The 24643-nt window shown below is 38.8% G+C and overlaps 1 protein-coding gene across 1 annotated transcript in view; it reads right to left on the minus strand.

The window, feature by feature from the left end:
- DLG5 (discs large MAGUK scaffold protein 5) overlaps positions 1-24643 on the minus strand; it is a 197981-nt gene that overhangs the window by 171827 nt on the left and 1511 nt on the right. The window lies entirely within an intron of this gene.

Consider the following 24643-nt stretch of genomic DNA (forward strand, 5'->3'; position numbering starts at 1 on the left):
CAGACTTCTGTAGCAGTTGCAGGGGGAGCCATGCATGGATGTGCTCAGATTGCAGGGTAATGAAGGACTTCATCATCTCTGTCTCGTTCTCCAGGAGCTTTATCATCTGCTCCTTCCCCCAAGTCATTTCCAGGCTACCCAGCCTCTGTCTTTCATTTATTATCTTCCTCCATGCTCGTTTCGCTATGTGTGGCATCTGTCGACTGCAGCACTTCACAAAACACATCCTCCTTACTCCTACTGGTTTGCCTCCTTATCTGACAGAGGCGTTCCGCCAGTGTGAAAGAGTGGATCCTCCAATACACATCTACAAAAGCCAAAGAAACAATGAATAGAGAGTATTCATCAATCACAAAAGTTACACACACCTTTCTCACTGTCCCTGGGCTAGCACATAGGTCAGCACAAGTCCCAAATATGGTGGGATGAGGGGCGCCAAGGAAAAAAGGGCAGTTTGCGAAGGGGGTTACAAGGCTAGGAAGAGTACTCTGAATATTGGTACCCTTTTCCACAGGCTGGGGTAATCGAACCAGATCTCTCACTCCTAAGGGTAACCCAAGATGAAAGGGTGCATCTCTTCCATCCATGTGACTTCCAGACCAGTTCCATATGCTGCTCGCATGTGTGCCACTCTGGCTCCTGCAGAAATAATTGCTGGGTTTCACAGCAACGTTTCCTATAGTAGGGGCAAGAAACAAAGCCGCTCTGCCAAGGAACTTTCAGCAGAGGATTGCAGAAAACCTACAGAAAAGTTTCCTAGAGATCGCCATGGAGGATTCCCAGGACATCCCGGTATATATTAACAAACTTCTTTGCCATGGACTCACTGCATAGATGGAAAGGTTCCATTGTTAATTTCCATCCCTTATCCCTCCTCTACCATATAACAAAGCACATGATAGCTCAATCTCCTCTCACCGTGCCATATCAAAGCAAAATGATCACTTACCGGAGCTACCCTCCCCTGCTTCTTGCCAGAGTCAGAATGTTGGGATTGGCTAGACCCCTCCGGGAAAGCGGTCCTGACTCGCCACACCACCAGACAATCCTGTTTGCTCCACATCATCCTCCAGCTCCACTTCCTCACTGAGGTTGAGTCCGCTGCCTCCAGTCCCGTCTAGGACTCTTGGCAGTGGAGGTGGAGTTGCCAGAGGATGCTGTACAAGTCCTTTTAGAAGCAGCTTGTCTTTGGCGCCACATCAAAGCGACTGTTGGCATCTCTTGCCTTCTGGCAAGCCTGCCTAAGCTCCTTGATTTTGGCATGGCACTGCTGCATGTTCCTCTCCTACCCCTTCTCCTAGCAATCAGCCCACAGATAGCAAAGTTGCAACTGCACAGCCTCCTCTCCCAATAGACTCAGAAGATCCAACAGCCCCGGTATGCTCCATGTGTAGAGTGTCCGTTGCAGAAAGCTGGCTTGGTCAGCTGGGAAGATGTTGTGTGAACTGTGCACGCCAAGCAAATAGGAAAAGGAATTTCAGAAATTCCTAGGCCTTTTAATGGCAGAGAAGTGCATACCTGTGTACCTTCAGGAGAGTGAAGTTCGAACTGCTGACAGGAGCGGTCAGGACTGGCATTGTGGGAAACCTCCTGGATGCCAATCAGGGTGACATAACCAAGCACAGTGTCTACACTGATGCTGCATCACTTTAAATTGCAAAAAGCTCTATGCCACTTGTCAAGGCGGTTTTATTATGTCGGGATAGCAGGGCCGTTACCTCAGGAGGAGGAGCATTTCAGTGTGTATATCTCCAATGTTTGGTCAATGAGAGCTGACTTTTGGTCAACAAAACTGCTGAGTGTGGATAAAGCCTTAGTACCCTTCCTAGTCCTGAAGGAGAGCTCTGTGTAGCTCAAAAGCTTGTCTCTCTCACCAACAGAAGTTAGTCCAATCAAAGATATTACCTCATCCACGAAGAAATTGGACAGATTCAAACCAAACGTTTTAAGATTTTCAAAAGTGTGACAGTCTTTTAATTGCAAGAGGGGGAAGTTCCTGATTCGTAGGTGATGAGGGTGCACAGCTCATCTTAAGATTCCCTAGTTTTCAATCTGCTGCTAGTATCCCTCCAGCAAGTTATTAGAATCACTCACCATATAGTGACTAGGCAAACCAAGAGTCAACCACTCAGAACTTCTATACACCAGTCACAGCACCCTGATAGATAACATTAGGAGCAGAGGATCTGCCTTCATGAAACAAATCAACAGTCTATCTAATCTGATAGTAGGATTCCATATAGGAAGACAGAGTACCAAATGCTTCGCGGAATCAGTGGCCAGTTGTGTAATACTGAAACATAGAAGTAATTTGTTTTTGCCACAGCTAGTTATCAGTTTATGGCCTGAAGCAAGAAGATGAATTGGAGCAAGGCTCTCTAATTTTGCTTAACATAACCGAGACGAAGGAGGGGGGGAGTGAGGGAGTTATTCTATGCATGCTAAATCTTTGTGGAATATATAGAACTCCTTACCTCCACACTGCAGTGATTGCCACAGATGTGTTACACTGCATTAAAAAAATAAGACGTACGCTGAAGGTTAGAGGTTAAGGCTGTTAGCATGTTTTACAACATAAAATTCTAAAATCTAAATATTGGGCTATTTTAATACATAAGAACAGGCATCACAACTCAAAGTGGTGAGGGCCATACTACTCCAAAGAAAACAGCCAAGGGCCGACACCGTACCCAAAGACCCCCTCCCTAGCGCCAAGCCCCTCCAAAACACAACACCTCCCCTGGCGCCCCCCAGCCCCCCATATATACTGCCCCCCAGCACCTCCTGCCCAGCAGAAACAAACCCTCCTTCCCCAGTGCTGCCCCATCGAAACAGCAGTATTGAACCTTGGTAATATTTTATAGCAGGCCCCTAAGGTAGTATAATTAAGGTAAAAGAAAAAAATGTCTTTTTGCAAATAGAATAAGATCTTTCCCCAACTTTGTAATCAATTGCCCTGTTGAATTAATGAAGTGTGAATGAGGAAGGCATGGAAGGCAGCACCTCCAGACAGCTGCAACCCTTGGAGAGGGGATGGGAGCCAGACCAGATCAGAAGAACAGGACAGCCATTGACTCCTCGCTTGCCTCCTCAGCCCTTTACCCACCTGGCTCGCCTACTCAGCCCCTGCCACTGCCCGCCCTCCCGCCTGCCTCTTCAGTCCCCCCTTCCCTGCTGCTGGCTCACCCGCCCCTTCCCCATCACTGCCCGGCCCCCACCTCAGCCCCCCACCCCCCTGGCTGGCCTCCTCACCCCCCGCCACTGCCCACCCACCTCTTCAGCCCCATTCCCTCACCTGCCGTTTGCCTGCTCACCCCCCACGGGCCACACAGTGAGCCCACCTACTCACACCCCATGGGCTGTACAATGAGCCCATGCGGGCCGCATGTTGTGCAGGCCTGCATTAGAAAATGGAATATACTCCAATTCTTAGATGCAAAGAATGACCCTACTCTGTCCTGTTTTCCTCTCATCAAGATTTACAACAGCTTTCAACCACACAATTTATATAAGGTTTTTTTTAAAAGAATAAATTACAGCCGTATTCCCTGTGACATACTATGATCTGACTTTTTAAAAACTCTGTTGTAAATATTACAGGCTTATACATGTATATAAATGCTTTTGTGTTTTGTTCTGAATAACTTTTAAAACTAAGTGAGGGTGGCACTATACCTATATAATATCAACCTTATAAGGTTTTGTACCCATTTAAGTTTATATTTATTTTGAAATAAATGATCGTTTTACCTATTTCCTTTCCATGAGAGCATTTAAATATAGTTTACCTATAATCAAGAATATTTTCAGGACCGTGACAATTTCAAAAGCTTAAATAAATTTGCAAAAAAAATTATTTTTCCCCTAATTAGTGTGTAAGAGTTTAAGGGGGCTTTTCTCTTCCTCATTAACTGAAGTTCTCAATATAAAGAGAAAAGAATAGCCAAGCTGATTATACCGAGGAAAAATAATTTAAAAAACAAACAACTGTCATTTGTCAGCTATAACTCCAGTATTACAGATACTTCTTATTGCTATGCAGCCATAATACTTATATATTAAACTCAAGATGAGAAGGAAAGTTAAGGCACAGATCAGATTTTCTAATTTTAATGAGCATCTGCATTTTTTAAAATTTATTAATAGATCATCACAATAACTTTTTTAAATATTTCACACATTTTTTAATTATAAGTGGAGCCAATAGCTCTGCCTAAAGTTAAGGTTGCCCTACACTTCTCATTATAATATCCTATTTTCAGCTAGTTACAACAATTTTGCCAAACAAACTGTTTGGGATGAAATTTTTACATACCATGTCTGCCTATGGCTGAAATTTTTGGAATGTTGCAGCAAAAATGGTTCCGCCATTTCTGAGAATAAGGTTAGGGAACATGTTTTTGGGTTTTTTTAAATTTTTTTAAAAAAACCAATGGGCAAAATAATGCATTTCAACCATTTCATCAAGAATCTCTAGCACTTCCCTGCTTTGGAAGAGGGAACTGAAGTTTGGCACAGGAGTCACATTAATGTCTGGGATGTGTCTTTTGTCATCCTCATGAGAATTTGCTCAAATTTGGACTATTTATAAACCCCTGAAAAATCTTATTTTTCAAAACCATTTCTGAGAATGAGGTCAGGGAAAAATATGCTCCATCCCTACACAGCTCCTCTATGCCAACTGGACTGTGCATGAACTATGTCCACACAGTGACTGAGCATGCTCCATCCCACAGCTCTAGGGACTAAGCAAGATTTCTCCAATTGCTCTTCACAAGTAGCTAATACCTGGGCAACCTTAATTTGGCTCCCTTGTATGTGCGCATCATAACTCAGTCTTCACATGTAAGTTTTCCAAAGGACTGCAACCTCAAACATAGAAAAAAGTGTTCATTTTAACAACAAAATCACTGTAGTGAAATTCATCTGCACTAATTTACAGAAAACAAGCCCTTTTTCTAACTTTCAAGTAGTGCTTTTCAAAAGGGAAAGGATCCAATGATTGAGGCCCAAAACGCTGGGGTTTCGTTTAAACTTTTCACAAAACCTGTAATTGGAGAAATAAGTTTTCAGAACTTTTCTCTTAATTCAATGAAAACCATTTGCCTGTAGAGCTTAGAACCCAAACATCGGGCCATAAAACTGGAAGGGTCTATTTTCAATGTGCAAGCACACAAAAAAAAATGGCAAAGCTTTTTTCCCCCACGTGTCCATTTTAATAACTGATTCAACAAGTTGCTTAGGCATATGCCCAATTTTAAGCAAATGAGCAGTCCTACTGAAGTCAAAAGAAATATCGCATATACTCGATCGTAAGCTGGTTTGTTTATAAGCCGACTCCACCAAAGGTAGATAAGTAAAAAGGGAAAATTTTTATAACCCGTTCATAAGCCAACTCTATAATTCAAGGGTCAGCAAACTTTGGCTCCCAGGACATCAGGATAAGGTGCTGGTGGGCCGAGATGGTTTGTTTACCTCGAATGACCGCAGGCACGGAGGTAAACCTAAGTAAAAGTGTCCTGGCGCGCCAGCTGGTTACCCTGACAGGCCGGGACAGCAACTAGTGGGGAATTTTTATTACTATTTTTTTTTGGGGGGGGGGGGTCAGCAGAGTAACCTGTGACCACCCCCCCCCCCACGACCCCACTCCTAGCCCAGGACCCACACACACTCCCCACCCCATCCCTTCCCACCTTGATCTGGGGAAGGCCCAGAGAGGATGTCTCTGGCCTGGCCACAGCCTGCTTTGGCAGGCCAGACCGGGCAACGTGAGAGCAGCATGGCCAGAAGCAGAGAGACCCTGGCCCCACCTCTTCCCTTCTGGCCTTGCTGGCTGCGCTACCTCTCCTTGCTCCCTCTGTTTGGGGGAGGGGCTGTGTCCCAGCTCTTCCTCTCTATACCCGTTCATAAGCTGACCCCTTTCTCTGGTGTTTCCCTTCTTTATTAAAGAAATTCGGCTTATGAACAAGTATATCGTACTTATGCCTTTAAACTTGAGCATGTACTTAAGTACTTCGCTGAATTGGAGCTTTAAAGAATTCATTAAATAGTAAGGAATTCGCTTTTCAGGTGAAGGTATATTTCAGGGGTGAGGGTATATCATTTAAACACAACAGTGTCTTACTAAGTTTGATTGTACTTCATACTAAGAACTAAAACCATGTCTGCAATTTGCCCAAAGCATTAGACTTAAGGGACTAAAAATGCTTGCCAGTTTTGCAAATAACATTATAGCAATTTTTAAAAAAAGATAAATGAACTAAGATACGAAGTACACGTCCTTCTTCCCTCCCACCACCACACTTGCGTTAGACGGAATTTGTGAAAGTTTCCAAAAATTAAAGCATTCATAAGCAGGCAATCATTCCTAAGTACACTATATATCTTGAGTTTCTTAAACAGTGAAGCAATGATCCCCTTATACATCAGTAATCAAGTTACCATGCCACTGCTTCTAAAATCACTAAATAATCACAGCCAGGATAATACAGGCACACACAGATTTAGGACTTGTGAAGCTCTTTGGTAAAAATGATACTTTTAAAAAGAATATTTGCAGTTTAATAATATTAAGTAAAACACTATTAGCCCAATTCTATAGGCTTTACTCAGGCAGTTTCACCAACATCAGAGTTTTGCCTAGTTAAGAACTGAGAACCAAAACTCAACAGCACAGCATTTTCCCCAACATTCAAACCTTTGAAATGTAACTGCGATCGCAGAAATGAAACTTCAATTTTCCCCTTTCTGATAATTAATGACAATGATGGGTTTGCAAGATGAGAGAAGCTGCCAGCAAGATGAAAAGAGAAATAAGAGATGTCAAGAGAATTTTTTTTAAACAAAATTCATTTCTAACTTCTGAGAAATGAAGACCAAAACGTTTTGTTTTGCCTTGTAATCACTGAACTAGGACCCAGATTTTTCTCACACACCTTTCTCTGTAAAGTAAATTAAGATATTGCTATAAGCACCGCCTCTGCTTCATACAATTTATTTTAACTCATATTTCTAGTAGAATGGGATACAGAGGGAGTTAGAGGAGCGTATAATGATCAAATCGGTCAGCAGTATCCCACTGGCAGTGACTGAAGATTTTGTGATTAATATTTGGTCTGGGTTGGTTTTTGTAGAGATTCATTAGGAAGGTGCAGATTATTTGGCAACAGCCCTTCAAAGCTTTCTGGTTTTAGCTTATTTTCTGTATCTTTAGAATGCTTTCACGTTAGACCCCTTTTTAAAAAAAATGAACACTACTGAATTTAAAAACAGTGATACAAAACTGTACGTTAGAATAAAGCAATGGGACATGCTAACCTATACATGCTTTATAAAAGAAATCCCGGCCTGTTTTACACTGTTTCCTTCATCATCTCATGTGCACATGCTTTTTACTCTAGATAAAAACATTTTAGAAGAGTTCCTGTTATCTTACAATTTAGACATTCCTGTGAATGAACTTTTGATAATCTTTGAAAAGTGGGATAATAAACCTTTCCACCTAATGATAATTTCTCTGCAAAACCAAAAGCTATCACAGTTGATTATTTATATAGATATATATATACATATATATATATATATCATACACACACACACACACACACACACAAAATTTTAAGAAAAGCTTTTCATTCTCATGTCTGAATAAAAATATTGCAGCATATATAACTCTGACTCAGCCAGAGTCACAACTTCTTAAGACTGTTAAAGTAGTAACAACATTTAAACAAGCATATCTAATACAAGGACACTTGACATGTTACTTTTGATAAACGATAATATATGGGTAATGCTGATCATTGGCATGCATACATAGATGTAAATGTATATATAATATTATGCATGGTTGTACCTTAACCAATTTTTATAGGACACATTTGGTTCAACACACCTTTCACTCCAATTATAATGAAATGCTTGAGGATGCACGAACGAGTTGAAAACCTCAGGATAACCACCAAATAGCCTACACTGGCACTGTGGTGTCATTTCTGGCGAGAAATAGGAAGGTGTAGTGGTACAAAGTGAACACCCCTGTATAAAATTTCAGAATATTAAAAAATTGTATCCTTTAAGCTCCATTCCTGACATGAGCAAATGTTGAGAAAGAATTTTGTTACTTTGGCCAAGGCAGTTAACCCATACCTAATGAAATCCCCCTGAAACAAGTTGGCAAATTTACAAGTATTTGTGCTGGTTTCTCCCAAATTTTATCATCAGAGTTTAAGACAAAAATAGGATTATTTGCTTGTTTTTAAAATGAGAGTTTAAATAAGATGGCAAAATTTCTAAAACCGTTATTAAACGGTCAGTAATTTCAATAAACAGCTCAGACAATTTTATCTTCAAAATGACAGAGGCACAAGTTTCCCATGATTCTTGCCTTGTATACTTATATGAAGCTATTTGAGACCCCTTATAAAAAAAAGTTGGGGGAGACAGGGTTAATCCACCTACATCATTTGTGTTCCTTACATACTCAAAGACCAATACAATTTCTTTTGCCATAATCAGAAATCCCTTGTCAAAACGGTGAAGCTAAAAATATTTAGGCATTCAACCACTACTTAGCTGTATAATACTATTTAGAAAAATAATGTTTTGTTACAATTTCATAGTACGCGTGTGACAGTCAGCTAGTGAAATTATATCCATTGCTAGTTCAGAGACATTTTACACATAGCCCACAGTTCAAACAACACTAACCTACGACCCATAAACAACCTTGGCATTAGTGTTTAACACATGCTCTATTTCTTTAGGCATCTATGAATGTTCAAAACAAATAAATGCCTTTTTAAAAAGGTTACAGATGCATACAGACCTATTTATCCAAAATAATGCAAGAACAGCTACATCTCTCACACTTGTATCATGTTCTATACCTTCAATCCATAAGTCATTAGACTTTTGAAAGTAAACATCTACCATACATTTACCTGTACTATTAATGTGTTTCATGACCTGAACTAGGAGCTTTACAGGTATTCTTAGTGTAAAGATATTGAGTGAAACAGAGATATGACCTGCCCTATAAATGTTTCCTCACATACCTTTTAAATTTCCCTGCTCCCCACTTTGCAAGATTACTTATCACCAAGTTCAGGTTCTGTAACCTTTGAATTGAAGTCAATTTTTTACAGAGTTAGTTCAGTTTTTCCTCTGTACTTATTTTCCTGCTATTGTAAAGCACTCTGGGGTGCCTGTATGAAGGGTGCCATATAAAATAAGTGACTAGTAAATACTTTAATCCACTAAGTAACGTAAGACTTAGTTACCTGGAGACTCTGCTTTGGTCCTTAATGCAGAATTTGGGGGAGGATGAAAGGGAAGAGGGTGCATTTTTATATTAAAACCCTGTGGTTTCATCCAGAACCAAAAAAACAAAAAAACTAAAAAAATCAAATCACATTTTTGGGTTACAAAAATAAAAACTCCATGCCATATTTTTTTTTAATTAACACAAGAAGCTACAAAAGAGGTCTCCTGCCACCAAGGACCCTAGAGTTCACCTAAGAAAGAACTCTTTGGCAAGTTTGAAGCACTAATACCTTTATGGAAGTTTAAAGCAGGGAAGCTAAGATGACATCTTCACAACAAGCCCTACTGTTACTTGAAAAAGTCATCCTGACATTATGAAAAGAGAGAGAAAAGCAGAACAAAGTGATTGAGAACCCTTTCAGAAAGAGTGTTTAATTTAAGAATGTAATCAAATCCTACTGACTTCAAATCGGACTTAAGAACACACTTAAAAGTTAAGTATGCATTTAAATGCTTTCCTGAATTGGATCCTGGAAAGGAAATACCAGAAATCTTTAATACTAAAATAAGATTCCTATTTAGAAGTACTGGAAATACACAACACCTGATATTAGATAGGATTAAAACAACTGACAAGATTTCATCACTGGACTTCCAAGGTCAGAACGGCTGAAGCATCCGTTCTAAAAAGCTATTTGTGACTACAGCTGAGCAAATAACTGATTTTTTTGGTCCAGTGGCCAAACAAAAAAAATTATGTTTTTTTCCTCACCAAAATGAAAAAAAAATTCATGAAGGTCAATTCAACATTTTCAAAATTAAGTATTTATTTGAATCAACATTTTCATTTTTAAATGAAATTTTTTGTAACGATTTATTTAGAAAATGTTCAAACCCACTATTTTGACTTTTTTGAAAAAAAATACATAATTTTTTATTTGGTCAAAGCTATTTGCAGAATATGACTCAAATCTACTAATAGTTTTGGTCACCGTGAAACTGAATAGTACATTTGCCAAAAACGCAACCAAAAATATTTGCCCCCACTCTACTTGTGACCCAGTCTCATAAATACAGGAAAGATAACTACTAAGGAATTATTCATGTAAGTTATTTCCATGCTTATAGCAGAACAAAAATGTTGTAAAACATTATGTAGGGGAGCATTCCCCTATAGCGTGGAATACACATACTTGCCTCCTAACCCCTCCCTGGCCCCTGGCTTTCTTTACCATCTCTCCACAGGCCAAGCTGACAATCTTAAAGTTGGATATAGATGGATGACGCAAAAGTTGATGTTCTAATGTACTGAACTCATGCAGTTATCAGGCTGGGGGAAGCACTCAAATGCACAAGTCAACAAAACATGACATCCCGGGCTGGAGGGAGGCCAACAGTATAACTTTGGCTTTCTTCAACCACCTTGGATTTTGAATAAATGCGGAAGCTGAGTGAAGAAAACCCTAATACACAAAACTAGATGAGGATGGGCTGTGTGAACTCGTAGGCTCTTTTTCATTCCAGCTACTGCACTCTAGTCACTACAACAAGTAGCTAGTTATCTCATTCTCCTCTGAGATCAACAAACTTGCAGGGGATTGATGCCACATGGCAGTCATCAGATGGCCATCTGCTGGTGTTGATCCCATTCCCACGTAGCGCTCTCGCTAGATTCACTCACTCAAACAGACTTGGTTAAGGTTCAAAATTAACCTTCCTTTACGCATTATACCTGTTTGTACAGTTCATATTATTCATTAGTGGGAGTTTTCCCCACTGATCCCTCAAAAACAAAAACCACCACACAAAAAAACCTTCACATTTTTGAACAGTTTAAAACTCTAATTTTAGCTACCCATTGCTCACAGAGAGATGTGCATGAAAGATGGAAAAATACTTTTTTTTGCGAGCAAACAAATGTTTTCATGCAGTTCTGAAAGCTATCTCAATCATGACTTGGCAGCCACTTTGCCAGAAGCTGTGCTAGCAGAGGATGTGGCATACCCTCAGCAATGCTAGGAGAATCAAAAACTTTTGTTGCAGGGTCCTCCTTGCAGCCAGGTCAAGATTTTTTATTTTATTTATTTTTTTAAACATCTGTCAAAATCAAAAGGTCATTTCTTCTGCAAAACAAGATATTGCTACTAGTATTGGAGAGCTTGCATGGAGATATCCTCTCTGCACTGCTTATGTGCTAGTGCTAGTCACACAAGCAAGGAACACAACCTTAAAAAGTCAGGTTTTGGCTGGTGAACTGAAAAAGAAACTAAGTAATCCCAGTTCATGATTTTTCAGAAATATCATCAAATATTTAAGACTAGTTTAACAAACAGGAGAAATAAAAATGGGACATTTTGTAAGGAAGTGGTTTTGAATTAACACAATGTTACATTAATTCATCTCATGTAGACTGCTGCTTTTCCACTGTCATCCTTAATTATAACAGAATGATTAGAATGCCCATTTCCTGAATGAGAATATCTAGTCTCACTGCTCTTATGAAGCAGATTATGGCCCAAACTTCCAAAAGTGCAAAACACCTGACTTGGAAGTCAATCTCCCAGTGCATAAGCACAAGATGGGAATGTTCATCTATTGGACCTAGCTGGAAAATGGATTGATATCTCCATTCCCCTCCCAACAAAAATTCTAATTACAAATAAATTTTCATTGAAATTTCCCAGCAGAAAAAAATTTGGCTTTCCATTTTTCTGATTCATAGAACATTACTGCTTTTCCATAAACGCTTCTATTTTTTTTTAAAAAAGTTAAATAGTCAAAAGCCCAATTTTCTGATGAAAGTAAATGTTGGAAAATTTTTGACTAGCCCTACTATGTGCTCAGACACCAGAGAAGCACATGCACTCTCTAAACACTGTGCCAAATTAACTACTGTTTAAAAGAGATGTAAAATGAAATAAATGAGTATTAGTGGCCAATAAAGATAACAGCAATATCTGAGGGTTTTTCAGTGCAAGGACACATTACTTTGAGTCCCTTAGTGCCAAACTTTTTTTTTTTAAATATATAAAACCACACATTTAATGAGGTGGATTCAAAGATCTACTACATCAGCCACTTCAAGCCTCAGATGTGAGCTCATATGATCATGAGAAATGCAAACATATATCCCGTTTAAAACAAACAAACAAACAAAAAGTTAACGCTGTAGCCTTGTGTTACAGACTTACAGGAAAATGAATAGAATTTAACCTCCCACGCACTGAATGATACACCCATTCCTACATAACAAATCTCCTTATGAAATAGCATACAATGCAAGTGGGAAAAAAAATGTGTTCAATATAGCTAGGTAATATTTAAATAATAGTCTTCACAGCTCCACAATTCTGCCTTACTGGCATCTTGGTAAAGAAGGAAATAAGGAGCTTTATGCGAGCCGATACCAATTTTATGCTATAATCTTATTTTTCAACAGCCGTGCTCTTTTTATATCATCTGGAGAGTGTACTTCTGGATCTAAGCTAAACAGGCGTTTAACACCTGGGTAAAGATGGGAAGGAGAGAGAGCCATCTGGCATGTAGAACATTGCACATATCATTTGCACAAAGCTTTCCCACTTAAATTTACAGGAGGAAAGAGCCACTAGAGAAAGATGGAGTCATATTTTAAGTTTCATCCTAACAATACTCAATACAAAAAGGACCACTGATAACCTTGTTTGCCAAATGAAAGTTTCTCAATATGTAATTACTGAGTTTCAGATTAAGTACATATCAATACCTTCAATACCCTCCTATGCTCTAAAGGACACAAAAGGTCAATCAAGGTCCGCAGATGAACAAAAAACAAAAAAGGAGCAAAGCATTTTAAGCCACATGGATTTAGGGGAAAATTATCTTTAAACCTCAAAATGTGACACTACTTCCTACTATTATCAACCACATTCTCCCTCTCAGTCAAATCACTGTTGTGCCTGTGTCATTTTCATCTATACCGCAGAACAAAGTACTCCAGACTGCTGTAGAGATGCCAAAAGTCAAATGAGGTTCATGAAACAATAGAAGAATAAGCTTGGATTGTGAGATAATGCCATACATCTTTAAAACACTGGCCTAGATATTTTCAAGACCAGCAATTTGGAAAATAAACCACAGCACATAACTTGGGGATCACTCCTATAGTACAAACTCAAGCCAACTTCTCATGGATATTGTTGAGATTTTTGCCTAATTAAGGACTGAAGAAACAGTCCCAGACCCTTAAATTTCTGGATTTTTTTTTTTTTTGGTTGGCAAAGAAACAGAAAAGTAAATACTCAAAATAAAGTATGTCTGGCCAAAATTATTGCTGTTTCGGGGATTTGAGTATCCACCTCCCCTCTGCCACAAACACTAGTCTCAGAAATATGCACGTTCCAGCCAACATCAAGGACGCTTGTGCGGACAGAGCAACAAAGAGAAGCCTGTGTTAGCTGCTGTAGCATAATAGTAAAGGAACAAAAATAGACAGTCTTCTGTTATTGCCAGAAGCCTTTTCTTATTTATACACACATGCATATTGACACACACACACACACACACACACACACACAATCAAGACTATTTCTTTAAAAATAAAAGACCGTAGCTCTTAAAAAGAATCAGTAAAGGTAAAAGACAAGAAGGAAAACCACCTTTAGACTTAAAAGCCTCTCTCCTCCTGAAGAGATTCAAAAAACACTCAACAACAAAGCACACAAAGTTCTGGTCTTGTCTACTCTGTTTATTGTGGTGATTGGAGAACTAGATTAGGATGCTGTCAGTATCAAGCAGTTGATCAACTGAGAGGAAAAGTGTTTTTTCTTTTTTGTTCAGACAAAAAGCTTTGGGTTTGTTTTTGTATTTTAACCACTCCTGTCTAAATCAAATGCCCTGTAAGCAGCTGGAAGAGCTAATCTGTTTGTTAAAGATGAAACACACCCTGCTTCTTCAATTAAGAGTTGAGCAAGCTCCAAATCACATCATAGTCCTCCCTGAAAATGTCCAGGAGGGAAGATCAGCCTGGACATTCCTGATATTTTAAAGTAAACAAGTGGCTTTACAACAATAAAAACTTCAGGCCTTCTTTAACTCTCAAAAAAGGGTATACAACCCAATTTTCCCCACCACCACACACACACCTTTGCACATCACCTCTAAGACACAGCATTCAACTCTGTAGGATCTAATTATTAAATAGTCTTTCTTGAAGAGTCATTGAAAAATACAAAGCGGTTCAAACAAAAAAAGGTTAACAGGTCAAAAACAATGTAGAAGAGAGGCATTTACTTGACCGGGGGGGTGGGAGGAGGAGGAAAAATAAATACTAATAGAAGAAAATCTGTGAGCATCCCAACAAGCTCCATTTACGGAAGTCACTGACATCTGACCATGCCCCTCCTTCTGTGAGAAGATGAGAGAGGGAAAGCGGACCTGGAATCACAAAAATAAGGCCAAAAGGCCAACACCTCAAGAGAGTCCAAAGGCAGATGGTACATTCAGGTTTTTTATAACTACTTCTTCTCAAGGACTTGAATTTTTATTTCACCTAGAGAAAATGGGAGAAAGAAAGCTGTACACAGGGAAACGGACACAGGTAAGTGACAGGCAGACATGGAAGGAAAGTTGACTTAAGAGAACAGAGGCAGCAAGGGAATAGTAATTTTCAGTTTGGATTGTTAAAATGTGGTGATCACATATATAGTAATGAAACATTTGTATATGTTAGTGTTTATATGCAGCGACAACAGCTTTACTGACAAAAACAAAACTAAGTGGAAAACATCAAAACTTAAGGCTCTGGGATTTTAGTGCATTGATATTTTAATAGAACATAGTTTACCAATACCCAATAATTCTAGAATCCCAACTAAATTTTTACTATTATTTAGACCGTACGCCCTTTGGGGTAGGGCTTGGGTCTTCTGCTGTGTTCATAAAGTGACCAGCATATTTTGAGTACTACAGTAGAACTTCAGAGTTATGAAGTGACCCATCAACCACACACCTCATTTGAAATGGGAAGTAAGCAATCAGGCAGCATTAGAAACAAAACAGCAGCAAATACAGTACCGTGTTAAATGTAAAAAACTAAAAAAAAAAAAAAAAAAAAAGGGAAAGTTTAAAAAAGATTTGACAAATTAAGGAAACTGTTTCTGTGCTTCTTTCATTTAAATTAAGATGATTTAAAGCTGTATTTTTCTTCTGCACAGTGAAGTTTCAAAGCCGTATTAAGTCAACGTTCAGTTATCAACTTTTAAAAGAACAACAATAATGTTTTGTTCGGAACTACAAACATTTCAGAGTTACAAACAACCTTCATTCCTGAGGTGTTCATAACTGTGAGGTTTTACTGTACTGCAATCCAAATACATAGCTTCATTACTTGCAATGCCCAAAGGTACAATAGGTGCATCACTGAAGACGAAGCTCATCCCAACAAATTTACTATCCAGGGACCTGATTCTGAAAACACTTGCGCACATGAACAACTACTAACATAAGTGAGGATAAGTGCATGCATAACTGTATGCAGGATAAAGGGTTATGTTTGGATGAGCCAATAAGCCAGGCTGGTCAACAGCAGAGAGTGAACAGGCAGGGGGGTTGGAGTGAATACCCATATGAATGAGATAGATTAACAACTCATGGTGGTTCAGTTAAGATTTTTATATAAAAGTTTGTATAAAAAAATCAGACTAGTAAATATGGTGAACATTCTTGACTGGCTTACGATGAAAGAGCCAGTTAGAATATGGCTTTAGAAGGCCCATTTGGAGATTTTTTTTGTTTTTGTCATCTTACCTACAAAAGAAATTTCTCTATAAATCTAACAAGTGGGAATTTATAGCAAGTATGTAAAAATTTGCCAGAGCAGGACCCTGGAACCTCTCCCTCTACTGCCCTGCCAACAGAAATTTGTATTGTCTTTACGTTTTCCTCTGCTTTGTTTCCCTAGCTATAGGCCTAGTTACGTGCAAGGAAAGCATGCTGAATTAAACCATAATGTCTCATTTCAAATTCAGCTCCTTATCAGCTGACTTTTTAAAAACAATTCAAGATTTTCTAAAACAATCAATTATTTAGAGGAAGCCAACTATGCTACACATAAGTGAGTTACAGCAGAAGTCAAGCCTGGATCCATTTCACTGACTTCTTAAAATATTATACAATTTAAATATATAAGGTCTGTTCTTGCCCTCACTGCCATCAACTGGAAATGGAAAGGGCTTTTCAGATGTAATACATTATCCTTCACTTACTGTACCTTAAACATTCATTTATGAGAGACAAAGCCTGCAAGAACTTCCACCCCAATTATAGGCCCCTCCATTCCATAGGCCCCCTGCAAAGCACATCTGTATGGGAGAAGGGTTGCAGGAATGAGAGAAGCTGCTGGCTCTGCAGCCTATTACCAACTTCTTCCCAATTCTGAAAGTGTTCCTTTGCAGGAACCAAGCTCCCAGCATAGGGTATGACCATGGCCACAATACTGTAAGCCATCCCCTAGCTTATGGTAATTCCCATCATGAAATTGATGCTGAGAAGGGTTAGCATTTAGCTAAGATATCACCCAAGGGTGGGACCTGGGAACCAGCTGCCATTAGGCTTAGGAACAGTTTAGATATACAAGGCCTGTGCACAAATAGCTCTAGCTTCCAAAAAGCTAGCTTCCAAAAAGGTTTTCAGGAGCCAACCCCCGCTTGCAGTTACATGAGAGGGCTGAGGGGAAGGAGAGGGAGTGAGAGAGAGCAAGGAAGAGCCTCAGATGCAGATCCTGCCTCAGATGCAGAAGCTCAATGAGTACAAACTTGCCGACGACTTCTCCTCTACATCAGAAAGGTTCAGGCCTATTATCAAGGGCATTTATCAAAGACAAAACCCCCAACCTGCCAGCTGTATTTTGATTTTTGAAAAGTGGGTCACAGCTCGTGCTTCCAAATGATTACGATTAGTCACCACGGAAAATCCCAGAGGAGCCTAAAATAATGCTCCATCTTAATTTATTATCGCAGCTTTCATTACTCATGTTAAAGATAATGATCTCCATAGGTTTTATCACCAATACTGCAGAAAATCTGTACAAGGAAAGGATTCATAATAAAGTATGCAGAGTAGTTATCAAGAAAGCTTTTAGAGAAAAGCTTGGCAACCGATTACTATTTTACTTTAGCAGCCCAAATGTGGTAGGCACTGTGTGGACATATAGGAAGAGACAAAATCCATGTCCCCAAGATCTTACAATATAACAGGTGTAAGAAGGAAGGGGAAAGAGGGATACAACATACAATCAAACACTCAGGATTATTGACATCTAGACAGTTACATAGCTTTTGGGTAAGTTGAGGATTTTTAAGTATGTCATAACATTAAGGAGCAAAAATGGAGTGAGGGGAAAGATGAAAATAAGAGCAAGGGAGCAGGAAGATTAATGACCATAAAGGGAAGACGGAAACTGGAAGGGAAGGGAGATTGAGGCTGGACAGCAGCAGGAGGAGGTCAGAGCAAACAGCAGAGAGAAAAGAATACTCGAGAGTTCAAGCTGCAGAACCCAGTCTTCTGGCATCACTTGTATAGCCACTACTCCCAGGGACTTGTTCTGACCCAATACTGTTCCCCAGAGTCTAGGAAAGAGGCTGGAACTATAGTCTGATACCTCTGGAATGAGAGTCACCTGCCAGAGTCTAGGTGGGTCTGCTAGAGGGGCCACTGCAGCCTTTAAAAAAGGCCACATGAAAACACAATGTAACCCAGAAGAGTGAAGACATTCTAATATCTATATCACTGACTGAAAACTGAGGAAGGCAATCCTTACTTGCAACACAAACACCACAGCTAGTTCCACAGGTGATTCATTTCCCTTACTGATTTGGAGCATTCTTTTTAGAAACTGTGAATTTTTACTATGCATTCTAGGATGGTCACTGCTGGATAAGCATTACAGCAAATGCCCAGCTGCAAAGAAGCCTTCAACAATCTTATTAAAAACTTATTAACTGTACTTATACTTAGTAGTTCCCTGGGTATTTGTAAACTACTAAGCAGCAAAATTTCCTTCTTTGAGCTCGTTAGACCACTTCCAAGCAGCTACAACTTGATATTACTTCTTGACATACGTCTAGCTTCTCTCAAAATATATGTAATCTGAGCAGACATTCAGAATTTGAGAACATCAAGAAACCAGAAGATTGCTACCAAGCTGGCTGGGAAATACCTGGTCAGTTTCACTCAGCACTTAATAGGGCAAAGGGTCTCAGTCCCCACCACAAAGTAGTCTTTTCTGAATGCTGCCTAAGCAACTGCATAACTTCTAAGCTATGTAGTTTAAAGAATTCTGCAATAGGGTTTGTGAAGTTTATCTGATACCTACTAACTAGATGGAAAAATACCTGTGCTGCCCCACATACCTCACTCCTATTTCCAGGGAATGAAAACAGTATGCACTGTTTATTGTTACACTCAACTGTATTTAATTGCAACATATACTTCTGAAATTTCTCTCTTCACTTCTCTCTTTTTCATTGTCATAATGCATGTTTTCATCATCTGATGCATCTTTCCTTCTCTCCCATCCCACCTTTCTTATCTCTTCCTCCTCCTTCCCCTACCACAGGGGCAGCCAACCTCTGGCTCCAGAGCCACATGCAGCTCTTCAGAAGCTAATACGCAGCTCCTTGTATAGGCATTGACTCGGGGGCTGGAGCTACAGGCATCAACTTTCCCATGTGCTGGGGGGTGCTCACTGCTCAACCCCTGGCTCTGCCACAGGCCCGGCCTCCACTCTATCCCTTCCTGCTCCCTCCCAGAGCCTGCTGTGCCCTCTCTCCTCCCCCGCCAGAGCCTCCTGCATGCCAGAAAACTGCTAATTGGGATGTGCAGGGAGGGATGAGGAGGTGCGGGGAGTGGGGTGGAGGAGCTGATGGGAGGCTGCTGAAGTATTATTGTGGCTCTTTGGCAATGTATGTTGGTTAATTCTGGCTCCTTCTCAGGCTCAGGTTGGCCAGCCCTGCCCTACAGTATGTCCACCACTGCTTCCGTTTTACCTATCCTCCCAATTCTCTCTCACAGTCACTCCCTCAAATCTTCCACCCACATTCACTTACCAATTCACTAGTTCCTCTGGCTCTCTGCTCCCCATTCTCCTTCCAGATAAAGAAAACTGACTCAGGGGTTTCTTTATCTCCAGTATCCCTTTGGGGAAGGAGTCAGTCACTTCAGGGCTACTTTGTTCTCTCATTTGTCACTACCCTCTGGAGAAGCAACTCCCAGCCCCACTGCTCACTCACTCTATTCACATAGCAGCAAGGAAGTGGAAAGACATTTTAAAAGAAAATAAAGATTACAGTAATCCAGAAAAAAGCTCACTGGGTGGCTCAGGGTGATAAGTCACTTACTCATTTTTTGAAATTGACTGCATTAAGTTGACAAAGTCCCTCTAAAGCTAAAACAAGAAGAATTTCCCTTTTACCTCAATATTTTTGTACCCTTATAGGATTTCTAAATTTTACCTGTTGGATTGGAGATTAACACTTGGTCTCTGCCCAAAGATGGTTAAAAAAAATTTAATAATTCAACTTTGAGCAAACTCTCTTCAGTTGTTTTTTTGAACTAGGTTTACAAAATTATCCCCCATCCCCGTAGAGAAACTCTCCAATGAGTGAATGGTTGAATTTCAAACTTACACCCCAGACCTGCAAACATTTAAGCACATGTGTAACTTTACTTACACAACTCGTCCCACTGGCTTTTAGTGTTTTCTGGTCTCAAGACTTGTTACATAGGCCTTAATCAGTGATATGTGCTCTGTTATGAGCATCTGAAACACAGTACTGAAAGTGCATACTAAAAACTTCCATATGTTATTAGCAGCAAACAAAGATAGATGCATACACACTCCACCACCAAAAGCAGTTGTTTGCTTACAAGAATTTACCAGCTCAGCTGTTAAAGGAAAAAGAAACTGTGAAACTGACATGCTTAACAGCTTTGAACAGGGTGTACTGGGGCTTTTAAGTTCAGCAAGCTGTTTTAGCTCTGGAATACAGAGATTAGGGCACCTTTTAACGCCACACACCCATTAACTCAGCAGCAGAAAACTTACAAGCTCAGCAACCTGAGTAGTTCTGGACAGTTTCCTTTCTCCCCCTAGAAAACCATAGAAATGAAGCACAAAAAAATAGGTTTGATATATCAAGCACTCCAAAGCTACAAGGTATCCTTGCTCCCTCAGTGCTAACTTAGCAGCTACATTTGTAGTGTTTTTATTTCTGTTTTGCTTGTTAGACTCAAACTTTCATATACTGTTTGCTATTAACATAAAATACATATGGATGTGTAACATACCCAAAAAAATTGTTAAATACACTTTTTTGCAATTTATCTGATTTCACAACATTAATGTTGCAACATTAATATTGCCCCAATTCAGTAAGATACTTAAGCATGAAAGTAGTCTTTTAATACCCCATTAAAAGGGAAAAAAGCTATACTATTAAGATATGCAACTACTATATGATTAAAAATACCTTGCCAAGTCAGCTATTTAATTAAAACTCAGAAGTTCATAAGATAAGAATGTGCAAAAATATAGGAAGAACAACTGATAAATAGCTTCAAAGAAAGAATTAGCATACACACAAAGTTCAGTGTGGTTTACAATGCCCCCAAAAACACACACACAGATTTTCAAATGGACATTTTCAAAAAATTAATGTAAATAATTTGTATAGCAAGGATCCATCTGCCCAGATCTTTTAATTAGCCTATGCAGTCTTGGGAGATACATTAAAATTTATAATGTAATTTAGAAATATTAACTGAAATCATTTATTAGCAAATCTTAATACTGTAATTTTCTTCATTATCTTAAATGAATTTCTAAAGGGAGATACCATAAGAACTATATGGTGCCTGTACTATCACTAAGCAAAATAAAGCATGTAGCACTGAGTTTGTGTTAATTTTGCTTTGTCAGAATATTATTTCTTGTCAATTATTGTCATGCACAATGCTCTAAAATTAAAACCAGGTCCTCTTATAACACAATATCACAATAATAAATTTAAAATAATCTGCACAGAAGACTTTTAAAAAAATAAGCACGACCAATTATCATTCACAATGTAAGATGTAAATGCAGCAAAGAATCCTGTGGCACCTTATAGACTAACAGACGTTTTGGAGCATGAGCTTTCGTGGGTGAATACCCACTTCGTCAGATGCATGTCACCCACGAAAGCTCATGCTCCAAAACATCTGTTAGTCTATAAGGTGACACAGGATTCTTTGCTGCATTTACAGATCCAGACTAACATGGCTACCCCTCTGATACTTAAGATGTAAATGTGCAACATGTATTCAAATCTTAATAGCTGCTGAGCTAGGAAAAATGCTATAAAGAAAAGCAAGCTCCTTTTAACTTGGATCATGATATATTTGCTTTACAATTCCTTTAGTAATTACTAGAACTCCCAATCTCTCCCTAAAACATTCAAAACAGCTGTTTACTGGTCTGCAGACTATGTCTAAGGGGTCCACAAAAAACCATTGTTACCATAAACCAGTGGTTTTCCCACCTGTGAGGTCAGCAGACCATGCCTAAGATTTCCAACGGGGTCCACACCTGCATTTGAAATATTTTAGGATTCCACAAATGAACAAGATGTTGGAAACCACTGCAATACACCAACAGATTAGCAATCTCATGGAGACCAGGCAAGTGGGACAGATATGTCTAGAACTTATATCAATGTTGATGTGGATTACTTGCTTAAGCCTCTCTCTCTCACAAAGAAAAAAAAATAGACCCCCAAATTTGTTATATGTAAGCAGTCTACTGCATGTTACTTTAACCTCCAACAAGCATTCAAGATATACACTGCAGATAAATCTTGCCTCTGCCAAACAAGCCTATAATTTAATTGTGCTTGTCCTAAATTCCTTCATTAGCCAAACTCTAAATAGTAACTTGAAAAACTAATTCAGGAAGATGCCTTATATTAAATTAAAGGGACACTTAGCTTAGGCCCAGTAATTAGTTTTTACCTTACTTTTAATAAAAGCATTTTACAAAATGGATCAATAGAACTGTTTTCACTAGTTACTTCTTAAATTTTGAACACTTTTGTTCAGATATTAACCATGCCTCCTTCAGTATTTGCTACCCAAACAGTGCAGCAACTCAACCCACATAAGAACAAGAAAATGAGTCTAATTTCATTATCCACAATCAAAAGAAGTGCAAAAAGTCAACTATGTAAATAGCAAAGTGTGAAGCAGATTCAATTCCAATTTAATATAAAATAAGTATCATTTTTAAAATTTTAAATATGGGACCAAACATGCCCCTTCTAGGTGGCCACAATTAAAGATTAACTCCTTTTCTGTAATATATTCAGTATGCAAGTGAAAATTTAGGTCCTGATCCTGCAAAAATGTTTCTAAGTGCTTAACTTTATGCATGAGTTAGTCCTACTGACTCCAATGAGACTCTTCAGGTATGCACAGTTAAGCACACTCCAGGATCAGGATCTTAATCTTTTACCAAACATGACCACTGTCTCTGTTAAAGTCACTTTAAAAATCTCTTCTGTACTAACTTGTAAAAATGTCAGTTTCAATTAGATGAAATTTTAATTCGAAAAAGGTTGATTTTTTACTGTCAAAAACTAAAATGTTTTGAAAAGTGTTTGTCAACATGAACATCTCATTTTACATACAAGGTGTACCAGGTGTATATTCTTACTAACAATAGCCTCATGCGTTCATGCAGAAAGGAACTAATTTTGCCTGTTAATTTCAAATGCCTCCTCCCTTGGGATCTCAGTATTATGACACTTTCTATATCCCACTCTCAGTTTATTAACACTGTATTATCACACATGGTGGATACATCCACCCCATTTTTAAATTTTGTTCTTAAGACTAGGGAATTCCAATAGTTCAGTACCAACAGTTCATTAAATGCAGCTTCCAAACAAGCCCATATTGAGCATCATATACAATATTATGGGTCCTATTCTGAAAAGCACTGCATGCCCTCAACTTCCACTGATGTCAGACCACACAATATAAGAAGTCCTGAGGTCCGTTGTTCCCGTGAACTCCTGATATACATTCAATAGAGGAGACCATATATTATAATATATAGTGATGTTAAAAAAAATACACATTTTCTATGTTTATTATAAACTTATAGCTAACAATTAAAAATAAGAGTATGGTGTACAGTGTGATAGTGTATATTATAAAGGCAAATCCATAAATATTTTCCAGGTGAAACAGGCAAGCTTAAGAATCTGATTTTTAAGACAGTTTGCTTCAATTTTCCTAAGAAAAATTATATGGTTTACATGATCCAGGAAGCACCTCCCATAGATAGTTTCCTCACTGTAAACAGGTAAGTCGCCCTGTCTAAATCCACCTTGGATGTAAAAAAGCTTTTTCCTTATAGCCAGATGTTAATGACAGCCACTATAAAACAGCCCCTGCACATTACTCTAACAACTGCATATTCTTTAAAGCCAATCTACAATGCAGCCTTGAAATTTAGATAAATTGTAGGAGCATTAATTTGGAGGAACAGCTGCATTCATAAAGTCTCAATATTACCAACTTCATCCCTTTTTTACAAAAAGACTCTCTGATAGAGTCCTAACTGGGTTTTGGGGGTGGTCTGACAAACTAGGAAGTTTAGTCTCAAAATTCCCACCTCCATCTGACTGAACAATGAAACATGTTTTCTCTCTCCTCTCCCCCAACAAATACAAGTTATTATAATATAGATCCAAATGTATCTGTATTCAAACTGGACAGCTAGTCAAAACATTTGCTATTCTTTTCAAACAGTAAGTACAAAAAATCTCCATGTTTTATTAGGCCAGCACAGTTCAATCTGCAAAAGAAACAATTTCACAGCTGCAACTATTCACAAAACTTTAACCATTTAACAACATTAAACTTCAATGGAGTTTACAAACAACAGGCAGTGTACAAAACAACACTATGGACACAGCTTAGTCTTCACTGGTCCCAGGATTCCAGAGACAGGAACAGTAATAATGAAAGTATGAATGAAATAATTATGTAACTGTTTTGGGAAGGTAATGCAAGGTACAGTAAATGCTAACACTGTTACTATTACTTGGGAACAGGCAGCAGCATATCTTCCTGAAGAAGGAAAAAACGGTTGGGAGCAAAAAGACAGACCAAAATAAACCCTCAAACCTAAAGTCTGAAGAAAATATAAGCAATAAAAGACTAGGACCCAGACCCTAAAAGGTATTTAGGCACCTCACTCCCACTGATCTTAACTACCTTTAAGTATCCAGGCTTAGGTATTTTCACAGTTTAATTAAGAGTGGTCTCTCCAAAAGTGCTCCCTGTAGACCTACTTCTC

Source organism: Gopherus flavomarginatus, chromosome 6, assembly GCF_025201925.1.
Source record: "Gopherus flavomarginatus isolate rGopFla2 chromosome 6, rGopFla2.mat.asm, whole genome shotgun sequence".
NCBI classification, from domain to species: domain Eukaryota; kingdom Metazoa; phylum Chordata; order Testudines; family Testudinidae; genus Gopherus; species Gopherus flavomarginatus.